The sequence below is a fragment of the Marmota monax genome, unplaced genomic scaffold (assembly GCF_021218885.2).
Source record: "Marmota monax isolate L192 unplaced genomic scaffold, Marmota_monax_Labrador192_F-V1.1 WCK01_AAM20220418_F8-fsc00059, whole genome shotgun sequence".
NCBI lineage: Eukaryota > Metazoa > Chordata > Mammalia > Rodentia > Sciuridae > Marmota > Marmota monax.
Window position 1 is genome coordinate 3,851,072 of NW_026693595.1, and position 25,677 is coordinate 3,876,748.

Genomic DNA, 25,677 nt, shown 5'->3' on the forward strand with positions numbered 1-25,677 from the left:
TCTATTCCATGCCTCTTTTTAATTCCTGGTGGTTTTCAGGGAATCTTTGGTATTCCTTGGCTTATGCATAAGTCATTCCAGTCTCTGCCTCTATGTCCACATGATATTATTCCCTTTGTATCCCAGTGGGCACATGACACTTTTCTTATGTATTTAGGTCTCAGAGTCCAATCTCCCCTCTTTGTGTAAGGACATCAGTCAGATTGGATTCAGACCCACTTTAATATAGTCTGATCTCATGTAGTTAGAGGCCTTATTTTGAAATAAGTTTACATTTACAAGTTAGAGGACTTTAACATATCTTTTTTTTGGGGGGGAAACTATTGAACCCATAACAATGTCCCAAAGATAAAGACAGACAAATCCTATGATGATCACCTGTTTGTAAAGAAAACACAGGAAAGTGAGGAGATGGAATGGTAACAGAAGAAGACAAAAATTTGCTGTGAATTTTTAAGTTACATATTAATTATTCAACCAAATATCTTATTTTATACTTAAAATCACAAAATGGCAATTTAGCTTTCAAATTTTTAAGAATAAAATATACAGATGCAATTCTCTTATTAGAAAAAGAAGAAAAATAATAAAAGTGATATAGTAAGATTTTAAAATTAGGAATGCTATTAACATATATGCATATACCTATATAAGATATATGTATATACATATGTATAAACATATACAAGATTTAGGTTATTTCCTTGTTGTTGTTCTTCTAAACATGACAAGTAATATGAGATCAATTTTATTTTCAATAATGAAAGTTGAAATTTTTACATGTAATGCTTAAAGTGATAACAAAAAAATTAATGTAAAAAAGGCTGTAGGTTATTTGCAAAGACTCCAAACACAATGCAACAGTTTTTCAGATCTAGAATAAACATCTAAATAAATCTTACATGGAAAATTGTGTACCATATGGAAAGTGATCCTGATGTTAGCATGACAAACGTTCTCCTCACACTTAATGTTAGTTTGCTTTTAAGCCTGTTAATCAGAACAGCCAAAGCTTGTGCTGTAATAAAATAAAGAAATAATTTTCTTCCAGAGGAGCAAAGATTGAGTTAGTATTCAGACCCAGAAGCTGAATACAGACACAAAGATGAACTTTCCAAATCAAGTCAGTCTCCAAGAAGACACACAGAAAGAGATTTTAAAAAACAATTCTAAATGTAATAACTCCATTCTTATAGATCAATAGCTCATTTTGAAAGAAGAAACAAAAAATGCATTACTTTTATGTAATTGGAAAAGTTAAGGATCAATGTGGCAAATATGCCATAAACACACTAATCAACATGTTATAATATCATCTCATTTATGCACATTCTGAGTTGTGTAAATACTCTTCCCCTAATTTTCTGTTACCCACAGAATCTCACCCTTGTTCTTTATCTTTTCATGTCTCCGAGTGTTAAAAGAGTGTCTCCATGGAAGCAATTAAGTCCAGTGGCTGAAAACAGCCACCCAGTGTTCTTACTCTCTGGCTTCATTCACCTAAACAGCCATTTTCAATTGAAGCAGGTAGTGTTTTATCTACTAAACTATTCCTACCTTCATCAAGGTTATGTTTCATTGGTGTGATGGACATAAATAAAAAGATAAATAAATAATTATCTTAAAATCCAGAATCTTCCACTTATTGTACAAACTTGAATAAATGAACCTACTTAGCTTCAGAATATTTTTACTTGTAAAATTAGGTCATAATATTGCTTAAAAATTGGCGTATATATATTCAATATATACATATATATTCATATATATATATACATATGTGTATACACACACATTTCTATATATACAGTCTTTGTTTGTTTGTCTATTTATTGGTACATGAGATTAAACTCAGGGGCACTCTGAGCCACATCCCCAGCCTCTTTTTTTTATTTTACTTAGAGACAGTGTTTCACTGAGTTGCTTATCTCCTCGCTATTGCTGGGGCTTGGCTTTGAACTTATGATCCTCCTGCCTCAGCCTCCAGAGCTGCTGGTATTACAGTACATTCTTTGTTGAGATAAAAATTAGTCTCTATCAAAAAGGAAACATAAATCAGAATTAGACTGGACAAGGAGACTTATGTAGCTCATTACATAGATAGAAATGAAACTCATGGAACTAAACATGTACTTTACTCAGATTTTTTATGGAACATGTCATGTTCTTTATCATAAGTTGCAGTTTCTTTATCTTTTCCTGAAAGTTAATGGAAAGATGATAGATTCTTTAAATATCAAATTACCTTATGAAAAGGCCATCATTTAGTCAACTCTAAAAGTTAGAAATCATTGTTTTTTTAAGTTTTGCATTATAACTATGATATGACATGAAGTTAGTTTAAAATTTTTTCATCTTTTAAGTCACTCAGCCTATGGGGGGAAAAAAACTCTGAGCTTTTTCTTTATTTGCTCTTCTAATCAATCTGAAACCTCTTACAGGAGGGAAAACAGTTGTTGTGGTACCAGCTTAATTCATGCTGCTATAAGAGACAGCAGTTTTCTGACTCTAAATATAAGGCAAAGTTTTGATTCTCCCTCATTATCTCAGAAACCTCTGGTTAAGTTAAAGAGAGATCATCCTTGCAGACACAGTGCCTAGTACATAGCAAATGCTCAATAAAAGTTAACTACTATTATCTGATTCCTTTCTCTATTCTCACTGGGTTTTCCATGACCTAGAATCTTACTACCTTTGCCTTATGATACCTTTACAATAGCTACCAGTAGGTTTTTCCTTCCCGGATATGACCTTTTCTCCTATTCCGTTCAATTGTCATCAAATTAAGTGCCCCGAGGAATAACTGGATCACTAGGATTTCATGACTTTCATGAGTTCACACTTTAATTATTCAATACCCACCACTCTGCTCCTTTCTAATTTAGTTCCTCCTATGGTGTGTCAAAATGAACTCTGTATTCCAGCTTAATCAGCTTATTTGCTGTTCTTTGAAGAATCTCAACATTTCCTTCTTACATGAAATGCCCCACTCACTGCTTTCCACCAGCCCAAAGACATGTCCACATTCCCCATCCTCCAGATGTCTCCTTCTCCTAATCCTCCCGGTTGAGAACACTTCCTCCCTTCTCTTGTCTTTTGGTTACTTTTCTCATGATCCCTATCACTTACTACTTTCTAATATTACCATTTATGTACCTGCCTTATCTCTCTTCATAGAATATAGGTCCTTGAACTAAGAATCCATATCTGGTACATATTTTTATTCCCAAACATTCTAGACAGAATAAATATTTATTGACTAAATTAATAAATTGACCAAATCTGTCAGAATACAAAGTGAGAAGTTTAAGCATCAAATATCCCCGTTTTTTTTTCTTACCAGGGAGGTGCTGACTTAAATTAGGATATAATTTCTGGAGAACAAAGGAGATTTAACCCTTCTTCAAATTCCTCCTTATCTCCAGTATTCTACCAGCAGAAAATACTGGAAGTTGATATTCCTATATTGTCTGATAATGGCTTTGTCACTTTAGGTCTAAGAGTTACGCACTTGCTAACAAAGCTGTGTGTTAAAGAAACAAGAAATGGCAAAACATACTCAGAATTGTGGAGAAGATACATTTTTTGTCTACGCTGAGCTTCCAAAAGAGATGGTTCTGTGCAGTATTTGGTGGGAATCTGATTTCCAAAGGAATGTATTATAGTTTACCTAACATGAGACAGGATACAAGCACATTCTAAAAACCTTCTAGAGAGTAGAGTCAGAGGGTGTAGCTGAATCTGAAGATAATTTTCGGGGGCCTAAAGGAAGGCATCAGTGTATCAGGAAATAGGAGATTGAACTCAAGCAACTCATATTGCCTCACCTATGCAAATTCACACTCATTGCTGAGCCAAACCAGGTCTGAGCAGTTACCCAGTATCCTGGGAAAATCCAGAGAAGTCAAGGAAATAATTAGGAAGTCAGGAAGAGATAATTACTGGAATAGACTCAAAAGGGAAACAACCCAAGTTAAAGCAGGAGAAACAATGATAATTGCAAAAAGGTGAGTGAATGAATGAACAAGATCCACATGACTTTGTGTATTGCCCTTCCCACACATAATGACCATCAGTATGCCTTCAGGAATTCTTATAATTATGACATATTATTCATGTTACCTAGAAATCTGACCTGACACTTTGGGTGATTCATTTTTATTCTTAAGTAGTGGTGGCAACAAACCCTCTACTTGATTGTAAAATGTAATGCTGAAGAAAGTGCCAAATCACTTAAGAGGTGTCTCTCATGAACCATAGGTCATCTTTCCTCGAACAATGAGGATGTGAGATCTCTAGTCAGTACTGTGTTGGAGTTGCTTCTTACAAGCTCACCAGAGCCCACTGTGCACATCTCTTCCCAGAGCCATGTTCAGTGATCGTATGTAATTATGACTTATTTAACATTACAAGCTAGAATTTTTCCCTTGTCTGGAGAGCTGGTGGTTAAATATTTCTAGCATAGCAACAGGTCTTCCTTGGTCTTTTCTTCCAAACATTCTCTTTTGTAGTTTAATTCCACTCTTCATGAGATTTGGAGAAAGCCCATCAGGGCCATTCATCATCCGAAGTTCAAGGATTGTGCCAATGTTTTTGTTTCTAGATGATTTTAAAGTTTTCAATCTTGCAGTTGCCAAGGGACTCCTGAATTTCAAGCAAAGACAGTGAGAACAACTTACCTCAACTCTTCATTTTGCTACCTGGGCTTTTAAAACTCCAAGTATTCCTGTGGTTCCTCAATCTATCCCATCAATTTCTTCTTAGTATCTCAAAATGATTCCAACAAAACCTATGAGATAGAAATGATCTCATTTCTTCTCTGATATGTCATTACTTAGGGTCTTCCTTCCAAATACCAAAATATGTTTCTCCTTCCTCGGGGACAGGAAGGCATCTATATGTGTTAGTAAGTATAAGCAACTTAGTATGTACCTGGCTATGAGAAAGTAAAAGAAGAAATGTTTTATGACACCCAAGAAGTCCAATTTATCTAAAAATCAACCATGTTATTTACATTTATAATAATGATTATGACTGATATTTTAATTAACCTGAGTTATAGCCCATTAATCATTTTCTCATTGAGATTATTTCTATTTGGTACACATATAAATCATATATTCATGTTGTTTCAACTATGAAAAAAATCTATCTTATTCCAAAGACCATTATTTATTTGACTTCAATCATTGTACATCTACATCACCTACAATTTTATGAGATATTTTCAAAGTTTAATATTATTTAAAATAAATAAGACCTTTTGATATGAATAAGTATTTGAACAGAAAATCAAAGAGAATGGAGGATCATTAAAGATATTGGCTCTTGTAATACCTGTAAAAATATTAGTTTGATGCATACTGATATGATAAAGAAATCCAGAAATTTTATTAGAATAATAAATACATAGAAATGAATTGAAAAGAATGAGATTCACTCACTAACACTTTCTCTGAGTTTACATTAAAATGAAAACCTGGTGTTGTAATTTTGGTGTAATATTGGGGGTCTAGAAAATCCACTCTGATATTACAAAGGTCTCCAGGTTCACATTATTAAGTTGAGAAGTTTCCAGAAGAAGATTTTCCTCATCATTTATTCCCAGAAAACCAAGCACTATAGTAATTCAGACCAGGAATTAACTAGGATATGTTCTAGGCTGTCTAACTCCCTATCCCTCAGGCCATCATGAGTTAATCATGAACTAAGATGCCACTCCTCCGGCAGAATGAGAAAGGGCTCCCTGCCCTACCCAGACACCCAAGGACTCGGAGAGTGGTTGTGTTACATGACTGATCCATGTGAAAATGTGGGAAGGAAGTATTGCATCATTTTATTGTATTCTGGTGACTACATAGTTCATAAAACCTATGCATTCTACTGAATAAGCTGAAATTTCATCTTCCCATGCTGTCATTCCCACTGTCTTGCTAACTTTAAAGAACGTGATCTTGTAAATGTAACTATGTATTTAAATATAATTTTAAAATGTGAGTACATAAAGAGAAAGACTTAAGTTATTACCCTAAACTCCCAAGTCTCCAAAGGGTGTAACATAATGATTTGAACTTATTAGGATTTCTGTACCTGTTTTGGATTGAATGCAAAATATTTTTAAAAGGTTAGAATCATATTGATCAACTAAAAGCAGTTCCAAATTTAAGCATCTTTTCACTTAATGAAAACATAATATGCTTACAGAATGGGGTCTTCAGGAAATACTGTGAAACCATCAAGGAGCTGAAGTTACACAAAAGGTTTATCACCAGAGCCATGGCGCAGGGTATCACTGTCCCTGATGCTCCCTTGCCTGGAATTGTTCCGGATGAAACACAAACTCATCCACCCTGGGTGACTAAAGGTATTAAATGTGATGAAGAATATGGACAGGGTAAGCCATGATTAATTGCTTAGTGAGATGAAACTTCAATACAAAATATGCATGTATGTTAGTATTTAATGTTCATTATAAAAAATTATTGATAGTTTCACCTATAATACCACTGATTCAACTAGTATATGTTCTTTTACCTTACTACTAATTTTCACTCATGTCTCTCAATTTAATAACAGCAGTAATTCTAAAGAAATTAATCAGGTATAAATTTTACATTGTCCTACATTGTATCTAACATGAACAATTTTGATGAGATCTAATTACACGTCTGCTCCTATAGATCTGTATTTTCCTATAGATCTAGAGTCTCCTATAGATCTGTATTTTCCTTTTTCTTTTCAGAATTAAGAAAATATGTCCCTGTAAAATTAAAATGTCAGAAAGCATTAAACCCAGAAGTCTCACAAAGCTGAGAATGAGTACAGTATCAAAACTTGGCAAAAGTTTATAAGAAATCTGAAGGATGATTTGAGAATACAAATGGCAAAATGTGTTGCACCATTGGCTCCCTGAGAGAGAGAAGACCTTTCTATACCATTGTATTATTCAAATGGGAGAGGCTACGTTGTGGTAATAAGCCCTAAAATCTCATCAGCTTAATATATAAAGCTTTATTTTTGGTACACTCAGAGTTGGCTGTGACTTGGTAACTCTGGAGAGCAGCTCTCTTCCCAGTTGCAACACAGGCATGCAGGCTGTTTCTGTCTTGTGGCCCCAGAGTTGGGAGTTCTTGGTTTAAGGGTGGTTGTGTTGAGAAAAGAGAGAGCTGCTAATTGCATCTGGACTCCTCAATGCTGGGCTCACAACTGACAGGTGGACTGAAACACCGACCTTACAAATCCAAATAGTCCACATGATTTCCTTTATTTCACAGTCTACACATAATTAATTTGTGCCAATAAGACTATACTTACCAAAAGTCAATGAGAAGCACGGGCATGCCCCTCTGAGATGAGACCTGTAGGAGCCAAAGTGAGTTCCTTGATCTTCCTCTCCAACCGCTATAGTGACTGAAGTTCCAAACGGTAGGGCTAGAATAAAGAAGAGAAAGAAGAGAGGACCTGGAACCCAAAGTGGTTATTTGGAAGGGAGCTGTCTAGAGAACTAGTGGACCAAGAATGACTGAAGACAAGTGAGGAGGAAAGTATTCACTAAGCCCTGAGATGTGGGGGTTATTTCCACAACACAAACCAGACTATTGACACCTTAGTGAAGATGACAGTTTCCCAAATAAATTCTGTGAAGAAGGTTCTGGAGATCTAAGTTTCTTAGAATTCTGCTATTGTTGACAAATGGGCATCACAACTCCTGTGAGGGCCTGGTATGAACAGGGGTAGGCTGTGTGGTAGGAAGTGTACCTATCTAGTTTAGAAGCAGCAATACATTTCAAACTTAACAGCTAATTCTACTGGCAGGCCTGCTCTTATTCTTACTCATTGTCCTTGTTTTTCCTTCAGAATCTATGAAAACTCTCCTGAGGTTCTTTTTATGCCATGGACAACAGTTATTTTCATAATAAATCTGAGCGGCCACTTATTCCATAGGGAAAACTATACCCACTCAGTTCGTTTATTAAAGTAGGTCTTCTGATTGTGTGATCTGTCATATGGAAAAGAGTTTCAAGTATTTTTTAAATTGGACATGATGTAGATCACACCAATTGTTGACTCAGGATCTCTCACTCTGGGCATAAAGTCACTATTAATATTTGTACTATGTCTGCTTCTGATGTGTTTTTAAATATGCATGTGTAAAAAGGGTCTGGACCTCTTCAAAATGGGAAACAATTATTGACATATTCCTATCAAGAGCAAGACTCTAAAACTGTTTTGAATAGCTCTGCAAATTTTAGTTCAAATATGTCACACATAGTTTTAAATTACTCAAGGAGAGATGGATATCTTTGCCTCAGGGAGGGATGGACTGACTCCATGATTGGAAACAGCGGTGAGAGGAATCACGCATGTACTTGTACAATTTTACTTTGAGTATTGAATCTTTTGGTTTCAGTCAAGATGTATGAAGTCAGAGTTATGACCAAGAAGTCATTTTTGTCTTTCTGTATAACGAGTGAGACGGAACAGACAGCTAGAGCTAAGATTGATTAGTGAGAAAGGAAATGCCGAGTTAGCAAATGCTCTCCTTTAAAACCAATATCAGGAAGTAGAATGTTCAAGTGCTTATTTAAATTTATAGACCTATTAAAAAACAAGGACTTTTCAACACCGAAAGCTACATGAGTTTTAAAGGCATCGTTTATAGATGAATATAGAAAACTACAGTCATGTTGCAAAGTGATTAGCAACAAGATATTTCTTCCTTGTTTATGTTACTTTAAGGCTTACTTTTAAATATGTTACTTTAAGGCTTACTTTTAAATATGTTACTTTAAGGCTTTGTCTTTTAAACACACTAGCTTTTGTTATGCTTTAGAAAAAAATGACAAGTAGAATCTTCTCATTCAGAATCTTTTTCATTTCTCACATACAGGAAGAATTTCTTCCTTGTCCCTGGAACAATGAGTGTGTAAGAACTCATGTGAAGGACTTTAGCCAATCACATGAAGCCTGGTGTGGAATTTTCCATTGGTGGTCTCACAACAGAGTTCAAAGAATTCAGATTTTGAATCATTTAAATTTCAGATTTTCTGATTAGAAGTGCTAAATCTAGAATTTACATTGCCAGTGAACTAGGATGGACACTTCAGGTGAAAGACTAATAATGCATATTGCCTCCAGCCCAAGGAGAGAGGGAGGAAAGAGAAAGTTCCCTGAGGAAGATAGGAAGCAAAGAAAGGAGACTTCAACTTAATTCATAATTCCACAACAAATGAAAACATGTTTAAAAGGCTGATACATTAAAAAGCATGTATTAAAGTAACATAAATGGGAGAAAAATCTCACTGCTGATCACTTTATAGAATGATTCTGGCTTTTCTTATTCTTCTATAAAGAGATACCTTTAAGATCTATGTTGCTTTAGGTGATGCAAAGTTTTACAGTAATAATTGTAAATTGAACCCCATCTGTTTGTTTTTCACTGCTCTTGACCAAGAGTTACTTGTAGAAAAGAAAGGGAGAAAGGAGAAGGCCACGAGAGGAAGGACACTGGGCTGGAGGGAAGAAAAGATTGGGAAGATTTTACAAACCAAGGACAGTTGGAACAATGCTGTCATGATGTAATGACTAGTTTTATGAGGAGACCAAATTGTGGGTAAAGAGAATTTAAAATGTTGGGTTTATTTGTTGTGAGTGAAAGTCTTTTGGAGAGAATTCAATAAAGATTGAAGATTTTTCTCTCTTTCCTAGTTAGAGATGGTTTTTCTAAAAATAACCAACTACTGAAATGGGCCAATTTATAGTCTGACTTTTCATAAGGTATTTTAATTTTCAAGAAAAATATATTGAGTCAGACATCACTATGTTTTTCCAAGTCAACAGAAAAAAGCATCAGATAATGACAAATTTAACAATCATTTTTAATGAAAATTCTCAGAATAAGCCCCTGGAGTCGGGTAATGGTTTCATTTATAAGTAACATGGTATATGTCTAACAGGAGTTGAATGAGAGAGAGATGCTTTTTTTAATGAATGAGGAAGTCTGAAAGGGGATCTCTGTTGGCATTTGTTCACAAACTCAATGCTGTTTGGCCTAGCATCTCTGTTGATCTCCGACTTTGATGCTTGAAAATTATACACTGCTTTATAGTGGCAAAAGAAGAGAATGACATGGGGGCAGATTGACCTGACAAGGAAGCTGAGAAAATAACAACAAGCTTTTATGTCATTCAATATTGAAATTCAGTGCGTAGGGATATTCTACAGAGCGATATATTTGGGCTTTTTATAATTTCCCTGTGAGAATCCTCAATATTTATATATTGCCATTAAGCTGGTTAATAGGAGGTTGAAAGCAGAGTTATGGAATAAGGATGTCTCCGGACCCTGAGGCATAACTTATTCCATGTATCTACTCTCTTCCACAAATAAAAATCTTTTGCAAAATAGTATTGATATATAAGAATTTGGTTTACACTTGTCTCACTAAAAACTCAGGCATTTTAATTCTTAAAATGGAATATCTTTTGTATAGATACAGAGGAAAGTTGTAATATCAAGGACTTTATTGGCAATATAAAATAGCAATGTGTTTTATAGTCTCACCATCTCTAACCATGTCAAAAATTGAAAATTCTATAAACACAGGTTGAGCTTCATTTTGGTTATGAATCAGATCTCTTATTTTTGTACTTAGATGATGTTGGAGATCAGAAAAATTTAGAGGTTTCTATCCAGACAGAGACATAAACAGACAACATAAACTATCTTGCCTAACAGCTAAATGTATCTTCTAGCATGATTCAACAATGCTACTAATTATAGTTCCCAGAATCCTTAATTTTGTGCAGCATGATGTGTTCTCTCTGCACTGTTTTAGTATACTTGCTCCCATCTGCTCCTGTCCTATGGGCATGAACATTGTTTCAGCAGAGACATTGACATTCTGGGCCATAGCAAATAAATATTAATTACAAAGAATTATTTTTATCTTCCTTACTGTGTGAGATTTAGTCCATCTTTCATTTAGGGTTGGTTTCAGGCACCTTGATTCCTTCCATATACATTACTCTCAATGTTTTTCACCTGAGATTATCTGTTTCTTTTGAAGTTGAAGAGCTGGGAGTGCCCTCAATGGATAGATCTGGCATCAAAAGAAAGCTGAGGTTTTTCAGGTGGCTCATTGGGTGGAAAGAAAAAAGTACAACTGTGGAAAAAGGTATTTGATTACACAACATGCAAATGTTGTTATTAACTTGTAGAACAAGTTTGTTAAAACACACCCAAACCAAGATAAAGAACATCCAAATAACCTATTCTTCCTAATAGATTTAGCACATAAAATTTTCAATTTTCTTACAGAGAATATTAAAAAGCATGTTATTTTATGCTATATTGATAAAATTTAGAGATAGTAAGACTTGATATTACCTAAAGTTGTTAGAAATAAGAATAAATCTGATAGATGTATCTATCTCATATATTAACCTAACAAAATAAAATTTTCTAAAAAAGTACATTTTTTGTTTATAACTGTTACCAATAGTGAAGATAATAATAATTGCTCCTTCTATAGAATTTATTAAATGTCTTGTACTTAAACATTTTTTTAAAATTTTACAATAGCTCATTAAGTTTGCACAATATCCCTAATTTACCAACTTACAAATGAGGAAAGCATGTCCTGAGGTAACAATCCTTTGCCTAAGATCAAACTACTTAACTATTATAGCACTAGGAATATAGGAATAGAATTTAGGTTTTTCAGTATTTCAATGCTTATTTTTTAAACACTCTTAATTTTGGCTTCTCAACCCTTAAATGTGTCCTAATAGGGAACTGGGAAATATAGGTAATAAGGAACAGGTTAAAGAAAAGAAAAGAAAAAATATGTATAAATGCACACATATATTTATGTATATTATTTATGACAGAAAATATTGAAAACATTAAAATCTGAGAAGAATATCAATAAAGTAAAAATGTGTATGATAGGATGGCAAATAGAAGAACATTCAATGTACTAAAGACATCTGATCCATAGCAATAAGAAATAATATAAGTAATAAGCAGTATTTAAAGAGACAATGAGCCATAATTTGCCAAAACTCTTCCATGGACTAGAAAAAGAGGGAACACATTCGAGCTCATTTCATGAGGCCAGTGTAACCTTGATAGTAAGCCTGACAAGAGTACATGAAAGGAATACAGAGCAATCACTTCCCTGAGCATCTCATTTATCAAATGTGAATATTATTTATTTGAACTGATAGAAAAACTGATAGAAATCCTGAAGAAGCAAAAAAGATAAAATGAAAAATCTTAATATGATTTTTGAATGTTAAAAATTCAGTTATGTAAATGTGTATATGTATGTGTGTGTTATATATTTTTGTTTATGTATTCATATATTATTGATATTATATATATATATATTTGTTTTCATAAATATATATATTTTTGAAAGTATAATACATAATACTATTTTATGTTTATTTTAACCTGCCTTATGTCAACAGTGATTAATGAAAACAACTTGGAAGTAATTAATGAAAATAACGAAAGGCCGATTGAGCTCAAAGTCTTCCCAACAAAGCAACCCTATGTTCCTTATGCTTTAGCCATATCCTACATTACCAAGGTAAATACATTGTCCATTAAAGAAATAGGCCAGGAAAATGTGTTTTTTTTTTTTTTTTTTTAGTTTGCTTCTGTTGATTTATGTAGAAAAAATGCATGGAAATGTATGCAGATCTTTTTGGAATATAGGCAAGAATTTAATACTTACATACTGAATTAAGTACAATCTATTTAAATAATATTATAAAATTAATCCAAGCAACCCATGAAAATAATGGTAAGAAAAGTATGCTATTACCGCCATTTAATAAATATGAAAAAACCAAGCTTGATAGTAAAATTACACTGTAATACTGCTTTGAGGGATGTAATCCAGACTCATGATACCTTAAATATCCTGAGACAGCAGGTTGGTGAAATTTGGATGAAACATAACACCTTCTCCTCTAAAATAAATGTGGGTTTCATTTCTCTAAAGATTTTGAGGATATTTTAAGTTACCGCCCCTGTCTGGGGTTTTTCATTTCAGAATTGATATGTAAAAATGTATCCAAACATCATTAAATAATATGACTGGAGTAGGAGGATTTTCCACTATGACTTCTTCTTCAGATTCTTTGATGAGTCTTCACTTTTTTCATCTCGATAAGGACATCATCACCGAGCTACTTGTCCTGAGATATTAGCAGTTAATCATGTCTGCAGAATAAAGCCCTAGATCCTGTTGTAAAACACATTTTTCTCCAACATAGCTGTGGACCAGGTCAGAAAACTCTGCTTCCCTGCTGTTACTCTAAGCAGTGTTGCCAGGTAACTTGGCATTTGTCACAATATTGTTCTAACTATATTGATGTGGGGAGTCTTTCTCATGAAAAGTAGTAGTAGTTTCATGAGTCAGGTTGGGTCATTCTGTCTTTGTATGAGCTCATGCAGTAGATCTTGGAATATTGGAACAGTGATGTCTGGAGGCATTTGTAACCTCCAAATTCAAGAACACCTCTGTATATCATCTTGTAGAATCGTCTAGAATGAATATACATGACATTTGGTTTATAAGAAAAATATTAACAAGAACATGACAGAGAAGTCACTTGATCTTATTAGATACCCCCAATTTTGTCGCATATACCAACTCTGTAACTAGCCAATGATCACATATCACAGACATTTGCATTCACTTGAAAAAAAATGACAATTTGAGAAGACTATTCATGAATCATATTGGATTGAAGTTCACATGCAACTGCAACTAAACATTTCTTTTCTGATTTAATTTATATATTTTAATTCATTATATACTAGGAGATGGCTAAAATAAATCTTTTAATTATTTTGTTGAAGGACTGTGATTGTAGATTACAAATTATTTTTTGGCTCCATTGGGAGAGATTATATTCGGGCCATGTTGGTCACATAATCTTCCATAAAGAAAATAGTAATACTATATTTTCTAGTACTAAATACTTTTTCTCTTTCACATCTTAACATCGTTATCATAGGAAATATGGCATTAAGTATTAAATAAGCTCTTGGTATGTGCTAGGTACTATATTATCAGTAAGAATAATAAGAAGTGGGATAAAAAGAATTGGGTTTAGAGATGCAAGTAAACCTGTTTCTACAACTAGATACATTAAGAACTAAGTTTAAAAAGCAAAAAACTTTAAATAAGAAATATTTTCTCATAAGTTGGAGTTTTGAGGAGGCTACAAGTAGAACATATAACTATAAGGAAACACTCAGGCAGGAGTCTTTGTATGTTTTGTTCATGGATGTGGTCCCTGAAGCTTAATAGAGATAATTCATGGAACAAATACTGGATGAACATCTGAGCTACTCAAAATCATGCAAAGATCTAAATACTGTAGCCAATTTAAATAAGAACAGGGATAGAAACATAGCTCTTCTATTGTGTCAGGCCAAGTTCTAGGTGAATTATTCATACTAATGCATATACAGTGCATTATTCTCATTTCATAGACAAGCAAAGAGTAACTTTAAGCAATTGATCAAGGGCAGTGTCAGAAATGCAATTTGAACCCATGTGTTCTGGCTTTGGCTCTGGGCTGTTAATGTGCTATGCTGCCTTTGTGAGATCTTAGAAATTTTAAAAATTATCCCATTCAAACCACACCTGGATACTCACAGCATTATGGGTAGACTCAGTAAGATGAGATTCTCAGTCTTTATTCTCGGCTCACATTGCTGCCTGTTCTGTATTACACCACTGCAGGAAAGTCCAACAGTCCAGTCATGAGAGGTGAGGGGTGTTAGAAATTATGATTTTTTATAGTTTTTTTTTAAGAGAGAGAGAGAGAGAGAGAGTTTTTAAATATTTATATTTTAGTTTTAGGTGGATACAACATCTTTATTTTTTTATTTTTATGTGGTGCTGAGGATTGAACCCAGCGCCCCATGCATGCCAGGAGAGCACGCTACCGCTTGAGCCACATCCCCAGCCCAAGTTTTTATAGTTTTAATAACAAAAATAATATAGTATTTAACCATCCTTAGGGAACCAATCTTTTAGCTTATTTGATGTAATATGACTAAGGTTAAGTAAGAATTGTTGAACAAAATCAGCATGATATTAATTTGGAGATTACATGTAAATATTAGACTGAGAACCCATAAATTAATTAAAAGAACTATCAATACATGTAGTGGAATCTCTTAAAATAAGTATTATAAAATAATGTCTTTGGTAATTACATAAATACACAAAAAAATTTATGAAGAATGGCCACATTTAAACAGGGGTTATGCTTCTCTTTCATATTAAACTGTACATTTTTACAATTTCCAAGAATTAAATAGAACTATCCAGTAACTCAAATTCTATTTTGATAACAGAGTAATGACAAATAAGACCCAAAATAGCTTTTGAAACACATACAGATGGTAATTTTGTTTAATAGAAGGTTTGGATTTACAATGTCTTTTCTTAAAATTCAAAATGCAAACATGAGGCAATTTAATTATGTTATTCATGGCAGTAAATGCAGAATCAATATCATTAGCAAAGCCACTGTGGAGGTATATTGGGCCAGTTTTGATTATTGTTCCTTAGTCAGCCTCCTGATGAACCAACTTGTTAGTCTCTGTGGGTTTCCCACTTCTCGAGAGAGGTAAGAAGACCACTGGTCACCTCAGGTTTCCAAAATATTTTGCTGTAGGGCAGATCAGACTAGGCCAGAGAACAGCAGGCACTTCTTATACCTCCTAAAAAAAATAGCAAAAGATTTTTGTGAAGGAGATCAGTGCCTTTAGCACACAGTGATCACTATAAAATTGAGTAAGATTCTGGTCTCAAATGCTGACCTTGGAATGAGGAAGAAAAAACTGACCCCATATATTTGGCATATGTTGAAGTTTGAGTGAATAGCTGATCAAAGGAGTAACTCAAGAGAAAAGATAATTACCTGGGAACTACAGTCAAAAGACAAAGGTTTAATTGTCAGATTAGCCACTTACTAATAATACAATCCTGAAGAAATCTCCTGTCTTCTCTAAATAGTAATTTCCTCCCCTATAAAATTAGATTAATGAAACCAATTGTAAAGATGATTTTTTTGAAAAATAAACAAGATAATATCTGACAAATGTTTAATACAAACATAGTAGATGGGAAAAAAAATTGAGGTGAATCCTGAAAACACTGTGTTACATTTTAATATGCTGTTTTACATAGTTGTTTGGGTTGTTTTCTACTTTTATTTTTTCTCTTCTGTTACCTTTTTTTTTCTTTTTGCAGATGACAAAGGACATGCAACAAATGCATCATAAACACAAGCAAATAATCAAGCAAATGCAGGTTATGAGAAAAAAGGAAAAGGTGAATGATGATAAACAATGCCACTACAGAAATGCTATAGTACAGGCTGGGGTTGTGGCTCAGGGGCAGAACGCTTGCCTAGCATGTGTGGGACATTGGGTTCAATTCTCAGCACCACATGAAAGTAAATAAATAAAATAAAAGTGTTGTGTCTATCTGCAACAACAACAAAAAAACCAATTAAAACATTTATTAAAAAATCTATAGTACATAAGTGCTAATAATCTATAGTACATAAGAGCCAACTTATCATGCACTACAACCAATTTTATGTTACAAAGTATAATATGTTTCACAACTGGTCATATGTTACACTTTATTGGGTTTTAATTTGTCAGATATACCTATTGACATATTTAACAAAATCTATGGTTTTTATTATTTAGATAAACATTACCACTGTGTTATGGATCCTCACAAAAAGAGTTTGGGCCTGGTTGTGCTATACAGCAGGTGACCGCTCCCCCTATACAGCTAGTGACCGCTCCCCCTACTGGTCAATTGTGTGGATGCAGCTCTGTCTAGCTTATCAAAGCCTTGAAAGTATCTAGAGCTTGTCAATCTATAGTTGGGAAGACATCTACACACACACACACACACACACACACACACACACATACACATGACCCTACTTATCCACAGCTTCAGTCCTGTCACACATATATAGGCTTGACAAATGTTGAGGATGTGGGAGGTAACATGAAAGGCACCCTCTCAAAATTGTGTATATCAAAACCGCAGACCAAGCATTACCCACATGAATCAGCATCCAAAACTTTATGACTACATTCTAATTTTACAAAAGCACAAAATTTATGATAATAAATAATGTCTATATTAAGGGGAAGTGCAAGTGAATTTTTAGACTTATTTGTTTCTCTCAGACTCTTCTTAATTTCTTGATTTGCTAAATTAATATTTACTCCATGCCTACTCAGGGCCAGGACATATGCCAAATGGTAGGGATACAGCACTGCTGTATACGCAACCAACAAGATCCCGTCTTCACATAGGTAGCATTCTAGTGGGGAGAGGAAAATATTCACATTAGCTCATACTGAGTCTCTGAAGTCTCCAATATACAAAATGTGCCAAATAATCAACAGTATATTTTAATCATTTCCTCAATAAAGTTGAAAATACTGAGTTCTGATTCTTTTCCTCTTGCTTAGACACTGCATTTGGCATATTCCTTAGTACATTTGTAGCTCTATTTCTGGTTTCTTGCCAATGTTCTCAAATGAGTCCAAACATGTTAATAAGTAGAAATATTGTGAAAATCAGATGATGTGATATGAAAAATGTGAAAATCAGTGGTGCTTGCGACATGGAAGTCAGTATGAGATATGCCTATGTGAAAGAACTTATTGCTGGTTTTTGAAGACCTTGATCCTTTTCCAATCACCCAAAATACGAGCCATCTCTATCACTAAATTTATCATTCCCTTCATTTGCAAAGAATTATGGAGTATTACTAAATAAAGTATGAGTTGCAAAATCCCCATGGGCTTGGAAAGAGCAGGAAAGATCATCAAAACAAAAATGCCTATGTACAGACTCCGGCAGGGGCTTGTGTTTAAGGTTACCTTCTGTTAAAGCTCAGTTTTTAAGCTACTCAGATTTTTGAAGCCAAAAGCTAACCTTTTCAAGACTGACTTATGAGCTTTTATTTATTAAATCAAGAACTGTCCACAGTACACTGTTTTGTTACCATTTAGTTTGAAGCAGTTGTTTATTACCTTTGGGCTGAAAAGTAACTTAACACCAATGTTCAAGGTTAGAGGAGGCATGAGATCCAGAGTTACTAGCTGCTCTTGTTCCCATGAAAAAATAGGTGTCTTTGATGGTTACAGCTGTCCTGTCCAAAGAGGGGTCGATTGAGGTTTTATCTTATGGAATGTGCCCAGGCAACAAGCAGCAAGATTTCTGGTTAGTGAAAGCAGTTTTAAGGATGCTCTAAAACTTTCTTCTCCATATATAGAATGACCATGATAGGAAAATGAAGCTAATCAAGAGAATATTTGAAGCATATCATGACCAAACAGTACAGAAAAACAAACACTGCCAAGATACAGTAAAGGTAATGTTGAAATGTATGCTGTCTTCTAGAAAGATAATACTATATAAAATACAAAATAGGCCCACAGAGATGATTACAGCTAGTTAGGAAAATGTTCTGGTTTGGAATGTGTTCCCCAAAAAACTTCATGTGTGAGAAAATTGAAGAAAATTCAGAGACAAAAATGATTAGGTTATGAGAGGTGTCACCTAATCAATGGCTTGGTCCACTTGCATGGATTAACTGAGTGGTACTCTAGCTAGGTGAGGTGTGGGAGGAGGTAAGTCACTGGGTATGCCTTTGAGGTATATATTTTGTCCCTGGTGGGCAGAACTCTTTCTGCTTCTTGTTGCCATGTCCTGAGCTGCTCTTCTCTGCCATGTTTCTCTGACATGGTATTTTGCCTCACCTTGAGCCTAGAGCTATGGAGTTGGCTCTCTGTGGACTTGACCTCTAAAACTGTGAACCAAAATAAACTATTCCTCCTCTAAATATTCTCGTCAGGTCTTTTCATCACAGTGAAAAAAAGTTGACTTAAACAGAAAACAAGGATCTCCCTCTTCATATTGAACTTCATTACTGAGGTATTATTCACGTATTTCTCCTCTGATTCCTTCTGCTTTCTTCATTCTCACCAATGGAAAACAAATGACTCAAAACTATTTGCAACAAGCTTCTTTAAAGTGAGGTTAATATAGGCAAAAGGAAGATGCTAGATGTCTCTTGGATTTCAAGAAACTCATTCTGTAATAATGCATAATGTTTAATATAAATCCATGAAATTATTCCAGCTTTGTCTCTTGCTTGCAAAACACGATCGCTCTGATGATGTATTTATATTTTTAAAAAGTCTGAAACAGGGAGTCCTTGATAATTTATAGAATTCTTTATCTTTTCAAGTGTCATCTTTGCTATTTGGGCTCTTGGAAGAGGACATAAGATCTTCCATAGCCCACACTTTTGAAACCTCTCCACACTCTGAGCCCGGCTCATGTTATAGACATTGAATCCATTCAATAGAAAAAAGAGGGAAGAAATGGGAGATTAGGCCTGGAGGAGGTCAGCCTTGCTAGCTCTCAATAACCTCACCTCAGTCAATATGAGAATTGATGCTCCTTAATTACAATTTTAAATTTGTGATATTTCTTATACAATTAGAAAGTTAACAGTACACCTGATTAAGTAGCAATGTTATTTTTTTCTAGTCACTTTCCAAATTTCAATTTAAGCTATTGAAGCTGTAATAAATTATTAAAAACTTAAGTGACTTAAAACAACAAAACACAAATTTGTTATTTTAGAATTCTGAAGGTCACAAGTCCAAAACTTATAGTTGGCAAAAATCAAGGTGTCAGCAGAGTGGTGTCTCTCTTCAAGCTCTCAGGGGCGATCCGCTTCTTTATCCTTCCCAACATATAAAACTGCGCTTGTTTTCTGGTTTGTGGCTCTCTTCCTCCATCTTCAACACAGCATGATTCCCTCTTCTTTCATCATCATATCCCCACTGATTCTCTTCTTCGGCTTCTGTCTTCCACTTTTTAAGACTCATGATTACATTAGACTCCTCACCCACACAATGCAGGCTAGTTTCCCTAATTCAAAGTCAGTGGATTAGCAACATTCTACCCAAATTTTAGTTGTCCTTTGCCATGTGACCTAATATATTTACAGGTTCTGGGGATTATGTCAGACAATGGGAGGACTTCTTTGGGGTACACACACAGAGAAGTGCTTAACTAAATGGGGTCAGTTTATAGATCCATGTAGCAAAACTTAACTTAAAGCCTTGAAACTTGCCTTCAGGTTTTTGGGGAGATTAAATGACTCATTGTGGCCACCCACTAATTTGCTGAATTGGTCATCATTATGTTAATATTTATTCAACACATATTCTGGCATGATTTTTAATTCCATAGAAATTTACTTATGAAGTTTTGAGACCAAAATTGATTAAGAATTTCTTTATATCTTAATATAAAAATTTTTATGTTAGTAGCAAATATAGATAGCGATAAAAGTTATATTTCCATAATTTAATTTTTTTTCTCTTTTTCCTATACCTTCTTCCAATGTCTATAGGCTCTGCTGAAGAGAAATGATGAGCTTATGAAAGAAAAAAAAATCCTCCTTCACCAAGCAAATGAGAAAAATAAAAAATGGAAGAGAGAAAAAGTAGGTTACGAAATATAAGCTTTATCTTTCATTGTTTGGGCCTGATGTAGATCTCCTTAGAGATTTGGGGGACTCTTGCTGTACCTAAACCTAATGCTAATTTTTGAATACCCATTTCTGGTGTTTGTGAACAATAGTTCTTCATTTTTTCCAACCATAATTTATTATGCAACACATTGTAGTCTAGCATTATAAAGAGGAATAAGACAGGATAAAGAACATATAATTTGATTGCAATAAGGGTAGACTATTGAGAGATAGTTATGTGTTATTAAGAGAACACTAAGGTAAGGCTTCTGAAACAGCTTCGAGAAAGTAACAAGACCACAACAGATTCAGTCATAATATCCTAGCAGATAGGTGCCTGACCTGAGTATAAAAGCAGAAGAAAGTATGAGCCAATTTGAGAATAGAGTAGAGTAGGTATACCAAGCTCCAGGTAAACCATGAAGAAAGAGCAGACATGTGAAGGAACCCGTATCGTCAAAGGGCTCCAAACTGTGTACCACTGGAGAGTATTAAAAGGGATGGTGAGCACAGGTGTTCATCACCACCTTGGATAGCTTCTCTTTTGTGCTAATTGGGAGCAAGTATTGAGAAGGAGGAAAAGGAAGGGAAGAGGAGAGATGCCTGCTTTTGAATACACAGTTCATGTGATAATCTGGAAAGATGGAGCGTAAGTGCACACACAACTGACATGAACAGGCTTGTTGCTCCTACAGGTTGCACATGGGAGCACTAGAAGCATTTTAGCTGGAGGCTGAAGAGAGCACACACACACACACACATAATTATCCCAACTTACTTAGGATGTTCCCCGACTTATAATGGGGTCATGTCTTAATAAACATATCATAAATTGAAAATATAAGTCTAAAATGCATTTAATACACCTAACCTATCAAATATCACACCTTAGTCACACAGTACACTTTATTTCCCCTTGTGGTCTTGTGGTTGGTGGAGAGCTGGGTGTCACTGCCACTGCCCAACTTCAAGACAGACAATAATACAGCATACAGCATTTGGCTATCCCAGGAAAAGATAAAATTTCAAAATTCAAAGTCTTGTTTCTCCTGAATGTCTGTCAATTTCACATCATCATAAAATCAAGCCACAAAATCAAGCCATCATGAATCAAGTCCTCTCTCTCTCTCTCTCTCTCGCTCTCTCTCTGTCTCTCTCTCTCTCTGTGTTTGTATGTATGATATAATATACATATATTATTAAGTCCCTCAGCCATATGTATGGAGGAAATCATGAATCTGCTAATTTTGATTCAAACAAAGACACCTACTATAAATGTTTTTGCTTATCTATAAAGACATTGTTTAATAAAATATTATTAATTTCCTAAAATTAACAAAATGTTAGAAAATGTGAACTAAGAAGAAGAACACAAATATAATGAAGTTAGTTTTAATTTTAACTAAAACTAATTATGTGATATAAGCTTATTGGAACATGGGAGTTAGGAAAAGAAATTTAATTTTTGGATGTACCCAAAGCTGGTATATTCTCATACTCTCGAACTTTATTATTCCATATTTGCAAGAGTTTTATAATTTTTTTAGTCTCTATATTTATATTAGTAGTATATTAATCTGATCCTAATTATTACTATGAATGTCATTGACTTTTAATTTCATGAAGATTCTTGGAAGTAGTGTTCAAACCTAGGTAACTGCACTCATGGTACAAATAATTTTATTTAAAATATGTAAATTTTAAACATTTTGCTTTCTTCTTTTTTAACCATGCTTTTGAAAAACATTTTGTCTTCAGAGCAAGACATTTCACAAGAATGTAATAGTACTGTTCCTGTAATTTGCTTTCAGATAGGAGAAATAACAATCCCAGTATTTTCCTCAAGGTGTATGTTTGTCAATAAAAAGTTTGATCCAGGCATGGTGGCATATGCCTGTAATCCCAGTGGCTCAGGAGGCTGAGGCAGGAGGATAACAAGTTCAAAGCCAGCCTCAGCAACAGCGAGGTGCTAAGCAACTCAGTGAGACCCTGTCTCTAAATAAAATACGAAAAAGGGCTGGGAATGTGGCTCAGTAGTTGAGTGCCCCTGGATTCAATCCCCAGTAACAACAACAACAAAAAAATTATGAGTGTTACTAATCAGATTCACTTGCCTCCCAGAGGTTTTATTCAAATGTCACCATGAAAGAATCAAGGCATTCCTCTCCCTATGTTTCACACATGAGCACAGCTCACACACACACACACACACACACACACACACACACACACACACACGACAAGTCATGTTCCATCACTACTAGAGTATTGAAAATTTCTCCAACATTATTTTGATATGTCTTAGATCTGAGGATTCGTTCTTTTTTGCAGTAGCCCTCATCTCTGTACATGATGAATTCTTAGTCATTTTTAAAATTCAAACTAAATGTCACCTTCTATATGACGCTTTCCTTAGAAAACTCCTAATGGAAGCAGTCATTTCTTGTATGTATAACCCCATTGCTTATCCGTGATTCCTTGTCTTCATTTTCTTGTCATTTCTTTAGCCTACTAGACATGTTTCTATTTTCTCTTTGGTGGAGATAAAGTGAGATAAAGTACTCTTCACTGGTATATTTCTACCATCTAATTTGTCTTAATTTCCAACTTAAAAACCACAGTGTGTTCAATAACTCTTCATTGCATTGACTGTCCAAGAGTGGAGAGCTCCTAGGTAATAGTTATGCTTTGTTTTTTCCTTTTATTTATTTTTCTTTCTGGTACTATTTTTAACAATTGCCACAATACTCCAAGGTCTGTATACATAGGCACTAGGCCTGGCATTGAGTGTATAAATACTGTCAAAACGAAACACCTCCAGCTGAGTAACATCAACAGCACACAATTTGACTAGAAATCCAAAGTCAAGGTGTTAGCAGTGTGGTTTCTCCTGAATCCTCCCTACCTGGCTTGCAGATGGCTGTCTTCACACTTCACCCCTCTTATAAGGCCTTTTCTCTATGTGGTTGTGCTTTTGGTGACTCTTCCTCTTGCGGTAAGGACATTGGTTCTATGGATTAGGACCCCAACTTTATTTAATCTTGGTTGCCTCTTTAAAGGCCATTATTTCCTAACATAATCATACTTGAGGGTATAATATCAGCATAGAAATTTTAGGGACAGGCACAATTCAATCCCTAACAGGCATGCTTGAGAGCCTTGAAGAAGTGAAACTTGTTCCTTGTTTTAACCTGTCCCCACTCTCAGCATTACAGTGTGATGGGGAAAGTTAGAAGAAGAATTATTGCTTAATGCGAGTGAAAGGTAGTTTTATGATTTGAAATGTGGAAGAAACTTAGGATGTAAAGGAAGTATGGAAAAAGGAACAGGTAAAAATTTGGGGACATAGACTACATGAGCTTCTGAAGGAATATCATGATGGAAAGGCACTTGGTTTTGTGGGTTTGATGCTCAATAGATACAGATTTGAGAATCAGAGTTAACTTAAAACTTTGCAAAGATAAAGTGATCAGGTCAATTAGGAGAACAGTGATAAGGAACTCTGTAGCACCATTATTCATGAAAAACTCAGGAGGAAAAAAAAACAACATGAACACACACAGAAGATTCCAACAAGTACTTAAGCATGAAAATAGAAGATTTAAAAGCAGCCATTTCAATAATCCTTGAAAACCATTTAAATTAAATTAACAAAACTAAGAACAATGTAACTGAGTTTTACATTCTTAGATTTAACTTGGGTAAGAATGAAGATTATGTTTGAAAAAGTGACACACCATGTTATCATTATTTTGAAATATGTATATTGCAGACTCAGCTTCTGGAAACTTTTGCTCAGAAAATGAATTTTCTGCATTCGCATCATTTTCTAAGTAAGTAATTCTCCCCTGTGTTTCAGCTTCATTACAACTATAAATTTTAATTATTCCTTGTGTTTCTAGTAGTGTGTCTGTATTTCTCTCTATGGATATATAATCAACTGATCTAATCTTGTATAACAGAGCAGTGTCCTACCTGAGCTTTTAGAAAGATGTAAATTATTTCTGTTTTTATAAATTTCTTTCAATCACATACTTGCACAAGTATATATGCACACAAGTCACACAAGCCTTGTTTTACTAGTATGCTTATCAGAAACATTATGATGTAAAGATCTTTAGAGGCTTCTAGTATAGCAGAGTAAGATCAGATCAACTATTATACGCATAACAAAATACAGAACAAAAGTTTTTAAAAATTAAAAATAAATCTACTTGAAGGCTTAGGACAGTAGAAGAAATCAAACATTTTGAAAGTAAGTTAAAACTTGAAGGAAGAAACTATAATGGTATTTTACTTTTTGCAGCTTAGATCTGAAGGAGACCCCAGCTATAGCATGGCTCTGGACTAATAAATCTGTGATAGAAAGTCTACCATCCATCTGGCCTTGGGAACCATAGAATGGGGCCCAGGGTCATATGGCAAGTGAAAAGTGAGGAAGGAATTCCAGAATGGAGAGAGGAAGAGTAAGGGAACTCCAAATTGTATGTTTAAACTTTCCCTAAGAGATTTCTGAACAATAAAGTTTGAGGGAGACTACAACTATCTTGGTTAAGGTCCAGAGAGCCAAGAAGCTTTGAGCTGCCTTTGCCAGTAATTTAATTTTAATCAATTTTATTTACTGTTAACATACACACACACACACACACACACACACATTTCAAGGAATTATAACTGTTTCCAGAGGCTCAAAAATACAACATCCATAATGAATAGGACATAATTTAAAGAACCAGAAAAACATTGCATTCCGAAGGATGAAAATGATCAATAGAAGTTGTTCCTGAGATGAGCCAAAGGTGGGAGCCAGGAGAGAAGAGTTTTCAAAAAAAAAATGTTATGACTATGCTTAAGAGTTTCTTTTTCTTAACTCTAGTAAAAAGGGGGAAATAAAACCACTTAGAACAGAAAAAAGTGAAAGAGAACCAAGTAGAAATGTAAAGTTCTTCTCTGTTCTTCTTATTACAGCTGCTAAAGAACTCCAAAAAATCATGGGGGATCTGGAAGAAGTCCAGGAAAATTTGAAATTTGCACATGTCCATCCAAG

At 34.5% G+C, this 25,677-nt stretch overlaps 1 long non-coding RNA gene across 2 annotated transcripts in view; it reads right to left on the reverse strand.

Annotated features, from left to right (window-relative positions):
- LOC124103007 (uncharacterized) overlaps positions 1 to 25,677 on the reverse strand; it is a 67,828-nt gene that overhangs the window by 18,725 nt on the left and 23,426 nt on the right. For both annotated transcript variants that reach the window (XR_009228197.1, XR_006855049.2), the window contains exons 2-5: positions 14,684 to 14,764; positions 10,958 to 11,164; positions 7,315 to 7,431; positions 4,680 to 4,789 (exon numbers count right to left, since the gene is read on the reverse strand). This is a non-coding gene — a long non-coding RNA (uncharacterized LOC124103007). The remainder of the gene's footprint in view (positions 1 to 4,679; positions 4,790 to 7,314; positions 7,432 to 10,957; positions 11,165 to 14,683; positions 14,765 to 25,677) is intronic.